Here is a 19400-nt window from a genome sequence, read left to right as displayed (position 1 = left end):
TTCTTTCTTTCTTTCTTTCTTTCTTTCTTTCTTTCTTTCTTTCTTTCCCAATTTCTTCTTCTTCTTCTTTTCTCTCTTTCTCTCCCCCCCCCCCAAAAAAAAACTTACTCCAAAGCATAAATTGAATACCTCAGCAGAACAGGATTGAACAGAGTAATTAAGTCTGATAGTGATGAATCATAGAGCATGCCTGAGTAAAATGATGGCAAAACTTTGTTCATTTTTAAAGCACTTTCTAGAGAGCTGATATTGTAGTTTCTGAAGTTCTGGATTCAAGGGTCACATCAGACACATACTGACTATGAGACCCTAGAGAAATGACAACCTCTTCATGTTCTAGGCAATGTTCTAAGATTATAAAATGCAGAGAAAGTGCTGACCTAAATTTGTAGAGTTGAAATCACCAGTCTAGTCCCCAATCCCATCTCTAGTTAGGAACACATTCCTGGACCTGGACCTGGAAACAACTTCCTGCTGGTTGGAGAGACTTTAAAGGATTTCCTAAGTTCTAGGATACTCAAACTCAACATGAAACATACTACTAAGAATACCTTGGTGTTGAACTTGAGGGCAGGTCCAGTCTGCCATGAATGTCAGTATCTACATTCATAGCATTCTTGTGATGGCTCTATGATGGAGAAGAGTGGGCGATAATTGAAGTGTTCACCTTATAAACTGTGTACTGTCCTAGGCCTGCATTATTGAACAAGTGTCAATTAAAAGTAGGAGATGTTTATTTGTGGGCAGATTCACTAAGAATATTCAGCCTTTCTAACAATTTCCTGAACTTTCCTGTCCAGGGAGAAGTAGATTCTGCCACAGTTAAGAAACAAGCCTCCTACATTCTTGATTCATTGCCTTCTCTCACTAGCCCCCCAGTTTCATCACCTCCAAATGCCAGATAAGCACTTTGTCATCTACAGAACTTATACGAAATCTTAATGACCACTATTACTGATCCTGCCTTGGTTATTCTAAGCCTAATTTGTAAAAGAAGAAACTTACCTTCCAAAATGGGAGAATATTAATTTGTTCTTTTCCTTTTGAGCTTGCATCAGAGCCACAGAGGGAGTACTATTATTTTTTCTTTCCATAAGACTTGCAAAAATATCTCAAGAAATATTCTGTATGCATGCAAGTCTTAAAACAACAGACTGTAAGCAAGTGATGCAGTTTCCATGTGAGAGGATTTAGGTAGCTTCTTCCTAATGGTGCCTCAAAGTCCAGCCCAGTGGGAAGGGGAGCAAGGACTTTCTTCCAGATGGCTTCTCTGTATGACTACTTATCCTATGACTGCCCTAGGATCTGTCAAGAATTGGGCTTTCAGCAACCTAGGTTGTCTGCTCCTGAGGTCAGACCCTTATCTTTTTTCATCCAACTATATAAAGGAGCAATGAATAGAGAGCATGCCTGGAATCAGGAAGACCTGAGTTCAAAACCAACCTCAGAAACTAGCTGTGTTACTCTAGGTAAGTCACTTAATCCTGTTTGCCTCAGTTTGTTTATCTGTAAAATGAGCTGGAGAAGGAAATGGAAAACCACTCCATTATTTTTGCCAAGAAAACCCCAAATGGGTCACAAAGAGTGAGTCGCAGCTGAACAACAGCAAGATGAACACATTCAACATTTATCTGTGGTGTAGTAGATGTTGACCTAAAAGTAATGAAGACATACATTCAAAACTCACCTTGGTGACAAAATGATTTTGTGATCCTGGACAAGTTGTTTAACCTTTCAGTGTCTATAAGGAACTCATTTATATCAAAATTAAGTTGTTCAGATTTTTATATTTTATATCCTTTACTTTAGATAGGTATGGAACCAGATAGTTAAATATATTCCTTTTGCAATTTGCCCGCAACGAAATTTTGTTTTGTTAAAAAAAAAAAAAGGTATGGGAGTTATGAAATTAGAGACTAGAGTGGGCATTTGCATTAACCCTTTACATATACATAATTTTTGTTGCTGTTGAATACCCAATAAAGAAATAACCATTTATGAAGTACCTATTGTGTGCTAGGGACAGTGCTAAGCACTTTAGGAATTTTAACTTACTTGATTTCACATCAATCCTGGGAGGTAAGTGTTATTATTATCCCTATTTTACAGTTGAGGAAACTGAGGTTAATAAAGGTTAAGTGATTTTCACAGGGTCTCATGACCAGTGTTTGACGCTAGATTTGAACTGAGCTCTTCCTGATTCCAGAACCAGACCTCCATCCAGTGTAGCTCCTAAGCTGTCTCTGAGAAACTATCTCATTAATAAGCAAACTTCATTTCTATTGGTAACTGTTCTTGTAACTTGGTAACTGTTTTGTAATATTTACACATATTTCAAGAAAAATACTAATTTAAATAGTTACAGCAATAATTGAGTGGGGGAATAGCATGAATTATATTACAAGGTCTAAAATTATATTATGTATTTATATATATATATATATGTATATATATATATAATGCTCAAATGAGAATAAAAGTAGCTATTGTAAACCTTAAATTTTTTATCTAAATATTAGCTATTATTATTCTGTATAGTGTATATTTAATAAAGATTTATTGATTGCTTAAAGAAAAATTTAAGCTATATAAATTAACATTGTTTTATGTAATTAATAATAACTAGGAAATGGATATTAGATTCTTTGTTTTTATTCTATAGAAAATATGCCCAGGGATTCACATCAAATCTAACTTCAGATCTTTTTGTTTTTATTTTTATCTATTTTAATTTTTTTCCAAAATGTTCAAAGTTAATAGCTGATATTTACAGCCACTCAGTTTAGTTAGAGGTGTTGATTTTTTTTTTGCAAGAGTAGCCAAAATGTTTCACAAAGGAACTTTCCATTATACATGTATTAGTATTTTATTCTAAATCTGGGAATGGTGATGGATTTTCTTAAAGAATTGACAAGATATGACCTATAGAACAATTCTATTACAAGCACTATTTAAGTAAGGCCTTCTTTCTTCTCAGATTTTACAACAGAGTGACACCAGAATATTGATATTAACTGTAATGAATTCCGTAAATTACAAGTAAGTGATTATCTGTGGGGTTTTATTTCTTCTATTCAGAAGAACAATTTTCTGGACTATCAACGCTGTTATCGCCATTAGGTATTAGTAGATCTTGTTTAGTGCCTGAGCTGATTAACTGAATTTATTCCATCCACAAATGAATCAACTCTCCCAAACATGAGACAGAAGTAAAAGAGCTTCCCTACTCAGTGTACCCCAGCTGGTTGGCAGGCTGTTCTTTTACTAGCAGAAACGCAAAGTCTTTGTCTCTTAGGATGTTAGAGGACCTTTGATTTCTCTACCCATCTAAGAGGAGAAATTGATGTGCTTCTAAAGCCTAGTGTAGGGAATAGCATACCCTGTTTCTTTATAAGATAACAACTATTACACACACACAAACACACACTCTCTTCCTCTCTCTTTCACACACAGGAGCACAGGTGTGTGCACTTTTACAACTGTGTGGTACTAGTGGATACTTTACGTTAGCTTTGCCTCCAAAAGTAATAGGTGTTAAGGAAATGAGACCAAAAAGTAGGTTTGATTTCTATATGACCATACTGATTTTGCCAGAGTTTGACTGGTGATTTCACAAAGTAACTGCATGTTAGAACTGAAAAAGGGCCTTGGAAATCATTATTTGACTTGTGTTATATTGATAGGTCTTATCTACTGAGAACACTATGAAGACAACTGAAGAGTCAATTAGTTCATTTGCAGTAGAGTGGTAAGGAAAATAACTAGAAAGGTTATTTTAGGCCTAAGAGGCACTGTGAAAATCACAGAAGAGACAGCGAAAGCAAATTTTAAAAGTTGCTACCTAAAGTTTATTTAGCAGAAGGGACCAGAAAATTTGTTTCTCTTCATGTAGGACTTACTCAAACAATATAGCTGTGAGCAGAATGATCTGTGGGTCAGCAATTTAAACATAAATCAATGCACAGGAAGAAAGTTTATTATAAATTATATCATATAAGAAGATGTAATCTTAAAAATGTTGAACCTATGGCAAGTTATAAGCTTGACTACTTTTAACAAGGTGCAATTAGTATGTGGGAGATTTCATATTTTTGTTAGCTAAAAGACTACTACATCTGGAACAGAAAAAGGATGTGCCTATATTTTAGCCTAAATTAGGCTAAAAGTCCTATTGATTATTTCTGTACAACATCTCTAATATAGAGCCCCTTCTTTCCTCTGGTACTGATACCATCCTGCCTCAAATCTCTCTTCTCTCTAAGAGTCTCCACTCAGATTTCAAAATGATCTATAGGACTAGCTGAACATGTCACCCTCTCATTGAGCAGACTCCAATAGTTCCCTTGTGAATTCTATAATCAAATATAAAATGTTCATTTTTGTTTTAAAATCCCTTCATAACTTAAGAGTTTTCCTACCTTTTCCAGTCTTGCCCCTCTCACATGCCCTCTGGAAGCAGTGACAGTGACCTCCTTGATATTCCTCACACAAGACAATTTATCTACTAGACATTTTCACTGGCCATCCAGCCAAGGAGAAGGAATTCTTACCCTCTTCAACTTTACCTCCTTGCTTGACTTGCTTTCTTCAAATCTCAGCTAAAATGCCACGTAGTGACTTCCTTCAATTTATCTTGCATATATCTTGTTGGTCTCTCCCATTAAAATGTGAGTACCCTGAGTTCAGGGACTATATTTGCCTTTCTTTGTATGCCCAGAGCTGAGCACATTTTAAGTGCTTAATGAATGTGGCATAACTTGTTTACAAGACTCTTGAGCCCTTCTTAGTTCTGTTCCTTATCTTCCTGGTTATAGTAGCCACTTCTCAATACAGCTCCAATGAACTTAGGTTCTCCTGGATTCTGAAGGGACAGGTCAGTTACTTCCTTTGCTCTTCATGTGCTCTGAGCCTTCTGGAAGTGCTGGGAGGATCTGGCTCTAGTTAGTTTGAGAATCAGATCTGGATAATATTAATCATCTTGTACAGCTGAAACCAGGGAAAAAGGGGGACTGACGTCAACTGCTGAAAGTGAGATGCCAAATTCAGGAATCTATACCCAATATGATGAGCTGATGCAAGTAAGAGACACATTTACCCAGCCTTAGAAGATAGATCAAGCAAACAATAAAAAGTCACTGTGAACTTACACAAATGAACTCAAGATAGGTTTATGATTTATAAGAAGATAATGACAATGTTTCCCATAGCTTTGGAGATAACGTGTGGAGTTAATTCATATCTACCATTAAAATGATTAGGGTCTCCAAACAAATCAACTTGTTACCACTGCAGTTGCAAATTATTTCCATCAGTCCCTGAATATTTTCCTTTATCATTAGAGATGAATGGTAAAATAAAATCTTGAGATATTAATGTTAAAATTTGATGCACACAATATTACCTTCATTTTTGTGATTTCAAACTATCTCTCTACATTATGTTTATTGCCCCTTTATGAATTCCACTTTTGTTTGTGCTCCTTCCCTAGCTTAAAAGACCCATCCATTTCTCTCTAAATCCTATTCCTATTTAAAGTTTAATTCAAGACCTACCTGTTCCAAGAAAATTTCTCCCATCGATATACTTGATAATTCCTTCTCTAAAATTTTTGTTATATTATTTAACACTATATAATAGATTGTCTTGTTTTACCCTAAAATTATTTAATTAATTTCAATTAAATATAATTTTAATTAAATATAATATTTATTAATTTTTATGTGTATGGTAATATGCTGAATGCTGAGACTATAAAGATAAATAATGACTACAAGTGAAAGCTTGCTTCTTTGAATGCTTATTTGTATCATTATATTATTAAATTTAATTTTAACTTGTTATTAAATAGTATCATTGTTTATAAAGTTTGATATTGATAGTGGGCAAATAAAGCCCAAAGAAGACAAGCTCAGGTTGAAGTAGAGGCAAGAGGATTAGAGAATCTAAAATATCCATACACTAGACTACTTATGAACCTGGTGAAGGACTCCATAAGGAAATGAGAGGTGGAAGCTGTCGTACAAATACTCCTGTATTCTATACACTGTACTCAGCTAGGTCCTCACCTGGCTAAACATTTTTTTATGACAACTTTTACTCTCATTCTTTATATGATGCAGAGCCTGCTTTCCTCCATCCTCGAACCTTTTTATTGCCTTACATTTTCTGTTTGGGGGAAAATGTTGTATTCACTTCCTCACTGCCATATAACAACACCTGAAGAATGTTGGACAAGGTAAAAAGATGGGCTAGCCAATTGTGGTGGTTTTCACCTATAATCTCTGCTACTGGGGGAGGCTGAGGCTGGTAACTTGCTTTGAGTGTGAGGGTTGTGAGCTATAGTAGCTAATCAGGGTATCCATTCTTAGTACAAAGTCAATATGTTAAGCCCCTAGGAGCAGCAGGTCGCTAGGCTGATAAGGAGGGAAAAACTGGCCCAGGTCAGAAAAACAGAGGAGGTTAAATTTTTCATAGTAATCAGAATTAGGAGCAGGTTTCTGAGTGGCCATCTTACTTCTAATAAGGTCAAAATAGGGCGAGTCATTGAATTTGTAAGGATAGTGTTGTAGTGAGTTTGTAAAAGGAGATGGACAAGTCTCACAGATTGGGCAGCCATGGATGAATGGGTTATAATCTGAATCACTGGAAAGAACTTCCCAATTAAATTACATCACATATCCATTCGAGTGTCTGAGTTAGAAATTATTGACTATAAGATTTAATTCTTTCTAAACTAACCATCTTGAAAAATAAATCATTTTGAACCATGAATAGTTTTAACTATATGACTCATCTGTGTTTTCTCATTTAGAGTCTTATTTACAAAGTTATTACTTACTCAAGAATAAGTTTGAATTAATTTTAGCTACTAACAAAGCAACAGGTGAAACTTTGCAAATAAGATTAAGATTGAATTATCCTAGAGAGAATTCTAGAGCACATAATTAGTTTGATCAGCATAAAATAAACTTTGAAACCACTTACATAAAACCTGCAGCAGAATTACCTTGACTTTTAAACTGAGGTTGTTTTTATAGCCAGAATCTCTTCTCTAGTGTTTTTTTTTAAATATCTCATTCTTTTTCTGGGGCAGTTAGGTGGTACAGGAGATAGAGTTCCTGGTCTAGACTAAGGAAGACTCACCTTTCTGAGTTATCTGGCCTCAAACACTTAATAGCTGTATGACCCAGGGCAAGTCACTTAACATGTTTGCCTCACTTTCCTCATCTATAAAAATAGCTGCAGGGGGCAGTTAGGTAGCACAGTGAATAGAGAACCAGACCTGGAGTCAGGAGGACCTGAGCTCAAATCTGGCCTCAGACACTTAACACAAAAACTAGCCATGTGACCTTGGGCAAGTCACTTAACCCCAATTGACCTCCAAAAAAAGCAAAAAACAAAACAAAACAAAAAAAAAGTGACTTTATTTTTTGTCTCCCAAATTAACAAAATCAAATTAGCAATACTAATTGACATATTTTTCATCTCTTATGTTACTGGATGGCTGTTTTTGAGGAAGGATGTCAGTAAATAAAATGTGAGTAAATTAATTGTGAATAGCCAAAATTTCCATTTTGGTTATGGTCTTGTGATCTCTCCAAGATCCAACATTCTATAAATCTACTAAGTCTTTCCCTCTGTCCTTACTTGCTTTTACTGGTTGACTATTTTGACACTGTTGACTAATCTTTACTTCCTTGACACTGCAGGAAAAATACATATGTTTGCTGGTTCATCACTCAGAATTGAAGAATCAAAAAATATGAGTCAGAAGGGAACTCAGCAGCCAGCTAGACCAATCTACATATAAAAGGAATCTCCACTATGGCATCTGACAAATGGCCAAGGTCCTATTTCCTTATTTCCTCCTCTTCTTTTTGACCACTAAATTATGTGTTGCCCAAGTATGTTGGTCAGTCATTTTTTCCCCTTACACACCTACCCTCATTTCTTCCACAACTCCAACTATCATTTCTATGTGAGTGATTTTCAAGACTATAATTAGAACCCTCCCCCTTTCCCAACTCTACATTTCCAACTGCTTTGTCTAAATTATCATTTCCCTTAAATTAGTTCCTTTTTTTGATGTTCTAATGTCTTTTATTGCTAATACCATTTCACCCCAAGATCCAATTTTAAATATTTCCTCAAAATAAAATTTGCCTAATATTCTCTTTTCCCTTCTGCTATTGACATTCAATTGGGCAACTAGATGGCACAATGGAGTGTCAGACCTGGAGTCAGGAAGACTTATCTTTCTGAATTCAAATCTGTCCTCAGACAGTTAATAACTGTGTGACCCTGGCCAAGTCACTTAATTCTGCTTCAGTATCCTCATCTGTAAAATGACTTGGAGAAGGAAATGGCCAACAACTCCAGTATCCTTGCCAAGAAAACCTCAAATAGGTTCACAAAGAGTCAGACACAACTGAAAACAACAACATTGATATTAAATTCGTTGCTAAATGTCTTTGTTGTATTCATTTGCATTTATCTTTTATAGCCATTTCTTAGTTTTCTTTCTAATTCTCATTCACATCACCTCAGAGTAATGAGTTTATGAGATCATTTCTTGAGCATACAGAAATAATGCACTTGTGGGTAACCAAAATTACTAAAACAAGAATTTCCAGTTTTTCCAAGGATTAGCCCTAAAAAGTTCTGAAAAATCTTAAAGCACGATATAAATGTGAAGTATTTTATTATTATTATTGTGAGTAGCACTCAGTAATGACAATCTATCTTTCTAATACTCATGCTGGATTTCTTTGTTTTGCATCTTCTTTACTCCTACTCACAAGGATTAAAAGGTTCAGAACAAAAATGTGCTTATGGATTATTAGAAGAACTAGAAAGAGTATGCATGTGTATATTTTTTTCCAAGGTTCTTCAGATGTACTCTCTATAGTTTACATTCCTTATATATTCTGGGGGCTCTAATTTCATCCTTGGATTGTGTACTTATAACACTGGCATTTTTAGAAGCAGTTTATGAGTACAAAATCTATTCCCTGTGCCCTCATCAATTTGAAATTACCATTTTAAGGCTGATTAAATAAGGATTAGTGCCAATGTTCTACTTATTAGTCTGTGTCTTCAACTGGAACTGATGATATAGTATTTGTCAATAACTAGTTCACAGCCTTAAATTCCACCAAATAAAACCTTTGCATCAGAGTCCATCTGTCTGAGGATTTTGAAGCAAGAGCCCATGAAGAAGAAAGCCATCTATTATATGATGATACAAGCTTAAAGTGGCATGTATCACAGCTGTTTGATTACTACTGGGAAGATGACTTGCATTCCCCCCTTTATATTCCTCTATCAGAATCTAGCAGTGATGGATTGAATTTCCTTTGCCTTAGCACGATGATAGATTGCTTTAGTAGGATATATAAGGATGGTGGAATCTGGACAGAAATTAATTAACATAATGAAGAAATGATTCTAGTATTGTCTTTTTTTTTTAAAGATTTGAGGTTGATTCAAAGAAGTAATAAAATAGCTTTTAAATTTTCAAAAAGCATAAAAGTTGAAACAATAATCAGGGTGAAGTACACATTACTATTTTGTACCATTGCTTTTAATAATTTTTAGAATCAAATTTTGGATTCATTTCAAATATAGGTCTGCTTATACCTTAGATCTAGAATTATTCAGTTAAGGATACCAAGAATAATAGCATACAATCCCTGGAGTAGAGTTTAGTACTGGTTTCTTTAAGAAGGGTCTTGGGTGAAAGAGAAGACAATAAAATGCAATACAGAGTACTGGATCTAAAGTCAGGAACATAAGCTGTAACACATACTAGCTATGCCATCCCATACAAGTTGCTCAACTAAATCATAATTTCCTTGGCTGGAAAATGGGGATAATGACATCTATACTACATACCTCACAGGGTTACTATGAAGAAAGTACTATATAAGACTTAGAGTGCTATATAAATGCATAGCATTTCAATGGAAACAATAGTATGATGCGATTTATCTCTATTTTATTTTAAAGTGTCATAGATTCTTTATGTTGCAGAAGAATAGAGATGTAGACTCCCAATTTACACTCTTTTGCCATTGTGGATTTTGTGATTCTGAAGAAGAAAGATAAATAGGTCATTGAAAACATCCCTAAATTTTAAGATTTTCTTTAAAATTTTATGAAGGGATGTTTTCAATGACAACAGAAATAGACATATCAGTTGAATTTTTTATTTCAAAAAGCCAAAAAATAAAATATTTCATTTTTAAACTGTGAATATTAGAAAATACCATCAAATACTACTTGGTAACATCCAAGATTCTTCAAAGTGTATTAGTAGAAAGAATACTAAGCAATGGACCAAGAGAGTTCTAGTTCTCATTTTACTACTATTTAGCATGTCACCTTCCTTAGCTATGACACTTCATCTGCACTTCAGTTTCCTTATCCTTAAAATGAGGGGATTAGACTCAGTGACTATTATTTTTCTAACCTAAGGTTCTATCATGCTAATTTAAATTTGTTTAAAAATATTCTAGGATAGTTTGTGGTAGGAGACTTTAAAAAATATTTTAAATACTTGTCTTGAAATTCAGCTCCTGGAAGTCAAAAGAAAGAGGGAACCAACCCATAACAGCAAAAAGAAAAATCCCCAAGGTAGTATAACAAGTAAAATTGATCAGAGTAGGAAAAAATGGTGCTGAGCAAATGAAAAGACTAAAGTGAAGAAGAACAGTAAACAATGCCATTTTTTTAAACCATACCTCACTAAAAATAGTTTAGCTAAGTAGGAGAAAGTAAGTTTCTGAGGGAATTATCCATGAAAGCTGACAAGAGCCTTAGGAGTTGACAGATGAATTTGTACTTGGAATTGAAAAACAAAGGCTTATAAGGTGAATAATATTTGAAATAAATACTGGCCAGTTGAAAATTCTTTGTTCACCAAGTTGATCAAGTAGCTGAAAGCAAACTGAATTACTTGGATTATAAACAATGGCCCAAATATTTCTAATAAAAAGGATATGTCTGTACATTAATCTGAAGAAAGAGATGTAAACCAAAGGAATGAATTTTAGCAAGATTTGTTAAGGCTAGAGCAACAAAAATCAGTCATCAGTTGTCTCTAAAACTTTGTTTTTAAAAGTACTCTGATTTTAAAAATTTGATATTAACCTGTCCAGATCCTTTCTTGGTACTTGGTACACACACACACACACACACACACACACACACACACACACACACACACAAACACACACACACACCTACCTATATATGTATGTATATGTATACATATATGTGTATATACATATATATTAAATGGAAATATAAATAAAAACATTCACTTATGAAAGTTCTCCCTTCCCCTTTTTGTTCTTTTTGAAACAGGAACCAGATGACTCCATCCCCTTTCCTAGCTAAGAAAGAAAGGAAAGGAACAAGTGATTGTTTGACAATGGCTTAGGTTAGAAGGATGAACTAATTATCTCTTCTTTCTCTGCCATGACCAAAGTGTCTGAGCACATCAGCACTCCTCATATTTGCCTAACTAATGCATACTCTGGGCTGGAGACAATATGCCATGACTCCCTTAGAAAGACTATACATTTCTATTAAATTTAATATATGCTTTAAAAATTTTGTAATGTGTGTATTAATATTTTCATACACATAGGAATATATTAATACATCTTTGTCCTGACCAATGTCTTGTCACTAGACTCAGATGACTGGAAGAGACAGTGAAGCTGATGAGTTTCACAGCCCTGCCTCACTTAAATACAATTCACCTGTAAGTCAAGACATCACTCTCCTGATTTCATCGGTCCACTTGCAGAAAAAAATGAAGGATATAAAACAATCTGTGAGTAGTAATAGCTGTACTACTGGGGACTCAACTGGCCATTTCCAGTTGGTCAATGCTCCTTCTCTCCTTCCTTCCTTCCTTCCTTCCTTCCTTCCTTCCTTCCTTCCTTCCTTCCTTCCTTCCTTCCTTCCTTCCTTCCTTCCTTCCTTCCTTCCTTCCTTCCTTCCTTCCTTCCTTCTTTCCTTCCTTCCTTCCTTCCTTCCTTCCTTCCTTCCTTCCTTCCTTCCTTCCTCCCTCCCTCCCTCCCCTCCCTTATACCCTTACATGTGGGTGCTCTGCCCAAAAGAATATAAATTTTGATTGGTGAAAGTTTATAAGATATCTTGGAGTTTAAGGGCTAGATTTTTTCTTTCTCTTCTCTATTCAATTATTTTGTCATTAAAAAAATAATGGGACAATTAACTCTCTTGTTCCATGTTAGTTTCATTTATAATTTCTTGAACAAAGCTCTAGAAAACCAGGCTTTTATAAAGTCCATTGCGATTCAAATGGAGCTACTAGAGCATGCGTTAAACCCAAATCACTCTGGCTCCATGATTGGATAGTAATAGGTCCCAGTCAAGCCTAGTGATCTAGGTCATTGTTTGGGTTTTAATGCCTCAAATTAAGTGTAAATAACCACTGTTTGAGTTCTATCCAGAAACCCTGAGAGTCTTCCCCTCCCAGTTTCATTTATTTTTGTTTTAAGTAAGCAGACTAGACTCTCTTTTGCTTCATTTCTTACCTAACATTAAGTCATTGAATGGGTGTTGTCTCAGAAAAAAAAAAATGAGACCTGGGAAAGACCTTTAAAAAAAAAGTCAAGGTCTCCCACTTTATCTGAGGTTATCTCTAGTCTTCCTGACCAAGGTCTTGCCATTGGACTCAGATGACCCAGAGGAAAAAGGGAGGCTCATGACTTTGCCTGGTCCAACTTTAATCCGATTCATTTGCAAATCAAGACCACCCTCCTGAAGTCATCAGTCCTCTTCAAGAATAAGGAACTAACAGCAACAACAAAATTAACACATACACACATACATATATACATGCACACATACATACATACCATACACACATGCATTATATAACTTCAATATGATATGTATATACACATATGCATGTACAACTACATATGCACGTGTGTATGTGCATATATACATACATACACACAAACACACACATGCACAAAAGGTTTATCTGATCTTATGTGGTATCAGTAGTATTTCATTGGCCAGTAGTATTTCATTGGTCAGTAGTATTTCAATATTCAATTATTCCATGGCCAAAGTCTTAAAATCTTTTAAAGTTCAACTAAGGTTTGATTCAAACACTGTTGTGGGCTGTAGGAAAACTTCACATCTCCCTACATTCTTGTAATTAAATTCTAGACTCTGTAACTATATCATCTGAAGTGGAGGGCAACTGTCTTACAGTTTAGTTCTTTTGTATGTGATGGCATTAACTGAGTTAGAAAGAAAAACTTACTCCCTTGCACTCACAAAAACTTTTTAGGAAACTGAAATAGAGGAATGGCAAAAACTTAGGTAATAAATGTTCCAGATAACTTTACCACTAATTTCTATGAAATCCTAGGTGAGTCATACTGCTCTTGGGAATGAGAATTACTGAACTATTGAAAAGTTATGAGAATGGTGTTAACCCAGGAATACTTTTTCCCCTTTTATGCTGAAAATATAAAGAATTTTAAGAAAGAGTAAATACTGCATAACCTCAGAGTTAAGATTTGGTATAGCTTCAAAGAAATATGAGATGTGCAAATTTAGAGACATTTCCATTCCAAATATTCATATGGAATATTCATATGCCTGTCCTATGGCATAACCTTCCAAACTTGCATTGGTCTGATCAGTCACAGTCAGACACACTGTACCTTGACCCTGACATAGTGATGTCATTTTTGTCTTCTTCAAGCATGAACGACAACAACTAAGATAAGACTATTTGGAATAGACATAAGAGGCTAAGGTGCATATAAATTATTTATTTGTGGAAACTTGAACTAATATACCAAACTGGAAAGTTCTGAGTTCTGTATAAAATAATGGAAGAAGATGTTTAAAAGAAGCCAAACTAAAATCATCAATGTTTTCCCAAGCATTCTATTTAAAAATCAGAACCAAAAAAATGAGGCTTAGTATTAATGGATTTCATAATAATAGTTTAGTCATATTTGGCTGTATTGGAGGACCTTTCCTTGGGAATAATGAGTGTTCCAAGAAGTGAATACTATCACAGGTTTTCCTGACAAACCTTGATGAATGGGATAATGATGGCAAAATTGTCTATTCATATAGTAGTCATCTTCTGGTATGCTTAATGAATAAGATCTATACATGAGACCACTGTAATTATAATTCTTTGGCTTACATACACTATTAGGCTCACCACTTGAGATTGAGTTAGGTATTTCTAAAATTTCTATTTAAAGTTTCCTTTTTATAAAAAAAGGAAATATAAACGAAATCCCTCCCAATAACAAAACAAACAAACAAAAAATAGCACATATCTTCAGTTGTTGTAGTTGCTAGCTAGTGGTATATTTTGGATATTATTACTGGGTTTGCAAGACTAGATGAAGAAATCAAGTAATCAATTTTGAGTTTGTCTTTCAACTCAATATTTTGTTCTGAAATAATAAGAATATAATGGGATTGGTTATATTACACTATTGAATCATTAAGTAAAAACTAGTTCATTTAAAACCTTTTTGTCTTAAATTATGTTTCCTTGTGTAATTTGTCACAGATTTTTATAATAGTAATCAAGATAATTAAGTTCTGAGGTAGGGTTCTAAAAGCAGGGAGCAGCAGAACATAAATTAAAAGGTTTCTAAGTAACCAGGTTTTATTTAAATCCACAACTGTACCACCTTAAACAAATTTACCTTTGTAGCCTCAACAGATTTACACTGTTCAATTCTAATGAAAAATCAGAATTGAAAGCCTTTAATCATAATTGTTTTTAATTCTAAGTGAAAGTTTGAATTACTACACTAGTTGTTAAAGATATGTGTCTGAAGTTGTTTCCAGCTGACAGTTTTAATTTGACTTCCTTCATATTTATTCTTAATTTTCTACTACTTCAGCTGACAGGGCATCAATTTCTACTCTTATTTTTATTTAAACAAATGTATTACACAAATAAGACTTTGTGAATAACAACTAAAGAAGATGAAAAAAGAAAAAGGCATAATTTAAGAGTAGGTAAGGGGGAAGATGAATGGGATTATGCCATATTAAATATGAAGGAAGGAAGGAGGGAGGAAAGGAAGGAGCAAAGAAGAAAAGAAGGAGGGAAGGAAGGAATTGAAAGAAAAAAGAGAGAGGAGATGAGAGGGAAGAAGAAAAGGAGAGAGAAGTTATGGGAGACAAAGAGAAATGAGATAGATTTTAGAAGCTGGAGGGAAAAACCCTACCTTCTCAGTAACACTCCGAGTCCAGCAACAATACAAGGAAACAATGCAACCTATCTATGACTTATAGTACTGATTAAATTCCAGGGATTTAGGAGAGATATACTGAAATTAAGTGACGTGCCCAAGGTCACATAGTTAATATCACTAGACAGATATGAGTCTAGGTCTTCCTGATTCTAAACCCATGACTCTATCTGCAACATTGCAATTCCTTTATAGACCATGAAGAAAATTCATTACCTAAAAGAACAGAATCTTAAAGGATAAGTTAATGGTTATATCTGAATATAATCTAAATTCAAATGCATGGGCTAGTATGTTAATATGATGGGAGAGAACACAAACAAGATGGAAGAGGGGAAAACAGTAGAAGCAAATTCAGTCAAGTTGAGAGAACAATGGTATAAGGTTGAACAACATCATCTAGCTGTAGAGTGTGGGAAAAAGAAAGTCTAGCAAGTTTATTGTGCAACTAGGAATTGGGGGTTTTGTGGTTGTTGTTCTTTTGAGGGTGGAAGGCAGGGCAATTGGGGGTTAAAGTGACTTGCCCAAGGTCACATAGCTACTTAAGTGTTAAGTGTCTGAGGCTAGATTTGGACTCAGGTCCTCCTGACTCCAGGACCAATGCTCTATTCACTGTGCCACCTAGCTGTAGGACTTGTGTTTTTTTGTTGTTGTTTTGTTTTTTTTGCCTTTTGGAGGGAAATTGGGGTTAAGTAACTTGCCCAAGGTTACATGGCTAGTTTTTCTTTTTGTGTGGGTGTTAAGTGTCTGAGGCCAGAACCGAACTCCGGTCCTCCTGACTTTAGGCCGGCACTTTACTCACTGCGCCACCTAGTCACTCCATAGGACTTGTTTTAAGCTCAATGAGACTTGTTTTAAACAATTGTACCTCCAAATATAGAGAGTGAAATGAAATGAAAAATAACACAAAGTTGGGAAAGGGCTTCTATTCTCATATTAATGTTTTCAACCATCTTAGATTACAAGAAACAGCAATACAAAGAATATAAAACATGCTTGCCCAATTTATTCATTTATCTATGAAACAGAATCCGAATCCATATTAGAATCAAGAGATAGTACAAGCAATATTTTTTACCCAAAGTATATAGCCAGGTCCCAGTTAGTTCAAGTATCACCCGAAGAGGTTGCATGCATTTGAATTCACACTATTTGAGATTATGATTTTGAAAAATATAGTCATTTGCTCTAGCCCAATGGAAATATGCAAAGTAAATGTAAATAGAACGATCACTTGGGGGAATTAATTTTTCACATAAATGGGGCCCTAACTTTATAGCGACAAGGGTGGCTTAACAGAGTGGATAGATTCCTTGCTCTGTTTATAGCTGGGAAGTGTTGGGTTCATATTTTGCCTTTGACACATCTTCCCTGTTGGGTTTCTTAACCTGTATGGGCCTCGGGCAACTGATTAGCACTTAAATACAAAGTCATAGTCCGATTATGATGTACATTTGTGGGGTTCTCAAAAGATTTCAACATATTGATGAGATCTCCAACCCTTTGGTGTGTCTCATAAGTACACTGTCATTATTTTAGGAAACAGAATTAATCCAATAAGATTAATTTTTTGTGATTCTGTATAGTCAACCTTTTATTATTTATCTCAATAAAGAAAAGCAGTGTTGCAAAGTCGTCAATTCTAAAATAATTTCTACTTTCTCAGAAAATAGTTTTATTCATATTTTAATATGGGTATAACTGATGTACTGTGTATATACATTTTGAACAAAGCAACTAAAGATATGCTACGAAAATGACTCAAATAGCTTAATGAAGCAGTACTGAATAGTTCTTGCCATCAAGAATTTACATTGTAAAGCAAGGGTATATATACATATACATAAATAAGTAAATACAAGGAATATAGAAAGTAATTCAAAGTAGTTTCAACAGGGAGAGATTTCTTAATAAGTAAATGGTCACATAGAACAGTCTGAACAGGTGTTTGGAGATGGGGAAACTTAGTGGCCCACAGGCAATGTGAAAATAATGTGACTTTTTTTTTTTATTTTACAAGATATGGTATACTAATGTATAAACCTGAGAGTTTAGCATATCAAGAGGGTAGCATGGTATGGGGGTGGTGTGGGGTGTGTGTGTGTGTGTGTGTGTGTGTGTGTGTGTGGTAATCAATATATCTTGGTTCTAATCCTAGTTCCGCCACTAAATTGTGTAACCTTGGGATATTCTAACTCACATGGAAATCAGAATTATGTAGTGGATAAAGTTGACTTCCAAGCCAAGAAGATCTGTTTTGAAGTCCTGTGTCTACCACATGTTATCTATGTGTGCAGTGTTGAGTCTCTAGATCTATCAGTGCCATAAGCAACTCTCTAAGACTTCAAGTTGCAAAGGGGGTGCTGATATATATATATTGGTAGAGGAAACAACATACTAGAAACTCCTTACTGCAATGATAGCACAGGTAGAAACGTCTAGTAAAGAACAACAGAAAACAAAATAAAAATTCCTCACCCTTATAAAGCTTTATATTTTACAAAGTGCTTTCACTAAGGTAACCTTTGGAGTACAGTAATTGATATCCCCAATTTTACTGATAAGAGATTTGAGTCTCATAGCAGTCCAGTAACCTACCTAGGGTCACACAGACAGTGTGTGGACATCCTATTATACCACTCTTACTTAAACTTCTGTGGCTAATAAGCTCCTAAAATGACTCTTTTGAAAACATCATAAACGAGAAATACCAAAAATACATGATATTTCAAGTGAAGAATGATCATAAATAGTCTCAGTGCTGGACTGATTGTAGATGGATGATTTGGGCTGTTTAAATTCTGGGATTCAAACATTATAGAAGAGACAAGAAGGCTTACTTATTCCAAATCCCTAATTTTATAGAGTCAAAGGTCATACGGGCAATAAGCAGCAAAACTGGGATTAGAACTCCAAATCTATTATTCTTTCCACTGCATGATGAGGCCTAATTATGTCACAATCCCTAAAGAAATAATCTTTAGCTTTTATTCACTTAAAATGTGACAACTTTATGTATTATTATAATTTCAAATTATATTTCAAAACATTTCATAATTGCTGAAGCAATTAACATAAACATTTTCAAGAACTTTAATTGAAACTAAGATGACAGTATAGAAGTTATATATGATGTAAAGGAAAAGTATTTGATTTTCTTTTAATCTAGATCATTACATTTTTATTAGAGAATAAAGCCAAATAAAGATAAAACTAAAGGAATACAAAGTATAAAACAAAACTTTGATTCTCCGTGCTATTTTTAAATGTTTTATCATAGTTACAATATTATATGCAAATTAATATATAATTTTGACAGAAACTGTCTTTCATTTTGGTTCAAAACTAGTTCTTAGCATTTTGATTGAGTACCTGCTACACTGTCTGTTTCACCAGTTGAAACTAATAATTATTTTTTAAAGCATTGATATCTAGCTACTATAGGTATGACAACATTTTAATTGAAGTAATAATTTGTTTTCCACTGTCAAGCTGTCTCTTTAGAGTTAGTAACTAAAGAATCAAAAAGAATGCTATACAAATATACAACAGATATATAGAAGTAATTTAGAATTAAGACAAGGGAGGTATATATGTAAAATTTAGAAAAAATTAACAGAAAATTGTTATTACAAAGAGCAGAATATGAGAAGACACAAATTGTGTCAATTAATGAATCTCTATTGCACATAACAGAGATTGTAGGATGAATATTTTTATTTCAAAGTAAAATTATATTATGCACTCGTCATTATTTTTATTTAAAGTATATTTCTATAGATAAAAGAAATTATAGTGAAATTATTTTTAAAATCATAAAAATAAAGTTCTTAGGTCAATTGATGCAAGTGACAAGTGTGGTCCTTTTAGTGTTCATTTATAGACATGTATGTAACAAATGAGTTGAACAAAGTATATCAATCAACAAGCATTTTGGGTGTTCTGGGCAACTCTCTCAGACTAGCAGGTACCAAGAAAGTATCAATCTGGTTTAGTTGAGAGTGTTTTCTTACCTCACTTTCCTATTCAAATGAAATCAGACGTCCATTTCTCAAGTTTATTTCCTATCTTTTGCTATTGTCCCCATTTATACACTTACAGAGCAAAAACCTT

At 34.3% G+C, this 19400-nt stretch overlaps 1 protein-coding gene across 4 annotated transcripts in view; it reads right to left on the bottom strand.

Annotated features, from left to right (window-relative positions):
* CADM2 (cell adhesion molecule 2) overlaps positions 1-19400 on the bottom strand; it is a 1406063-nt gene that overhangs the window by 549757 nt on the left and 836906 nt on the right. Inside the window, exon 1 of one of the 4 annotated variants that reach the window (XM_069093918.1) lies at positions 4551-4938. The exons of 2 other annotated variants lie outside the window; for them this stretch is intronic. The gene's annotated coding sequence lies outside the window, so the exon portion shown is untranslated. One more of the 4 variants, XM_069093919.1, reaches the window with a different exon arrangement.

This window comes from Petaurus breviceps, unplaced genomic scaffold (assembly GCF_028583685.1).
Source record: "Petaurus breviceps papuanus isolate PSGF00001 unplaced genomic scaffold, PetGlider_PUasm1.0 213, whole genome shotgun sequence".
Classification (NCBI taxonomy): domain Eukaryota; kingdom Metazoa; phylum Chordata; class Mammalia; order Diprotodontia; family Petauridae; genus Petaurus; species Petaurus breviceps.
The sequence above is the reverse complement of the archived record's forward strand: the minus strand, read 5'-3'. Positions and strand labels throughout refer to the sequence as shown.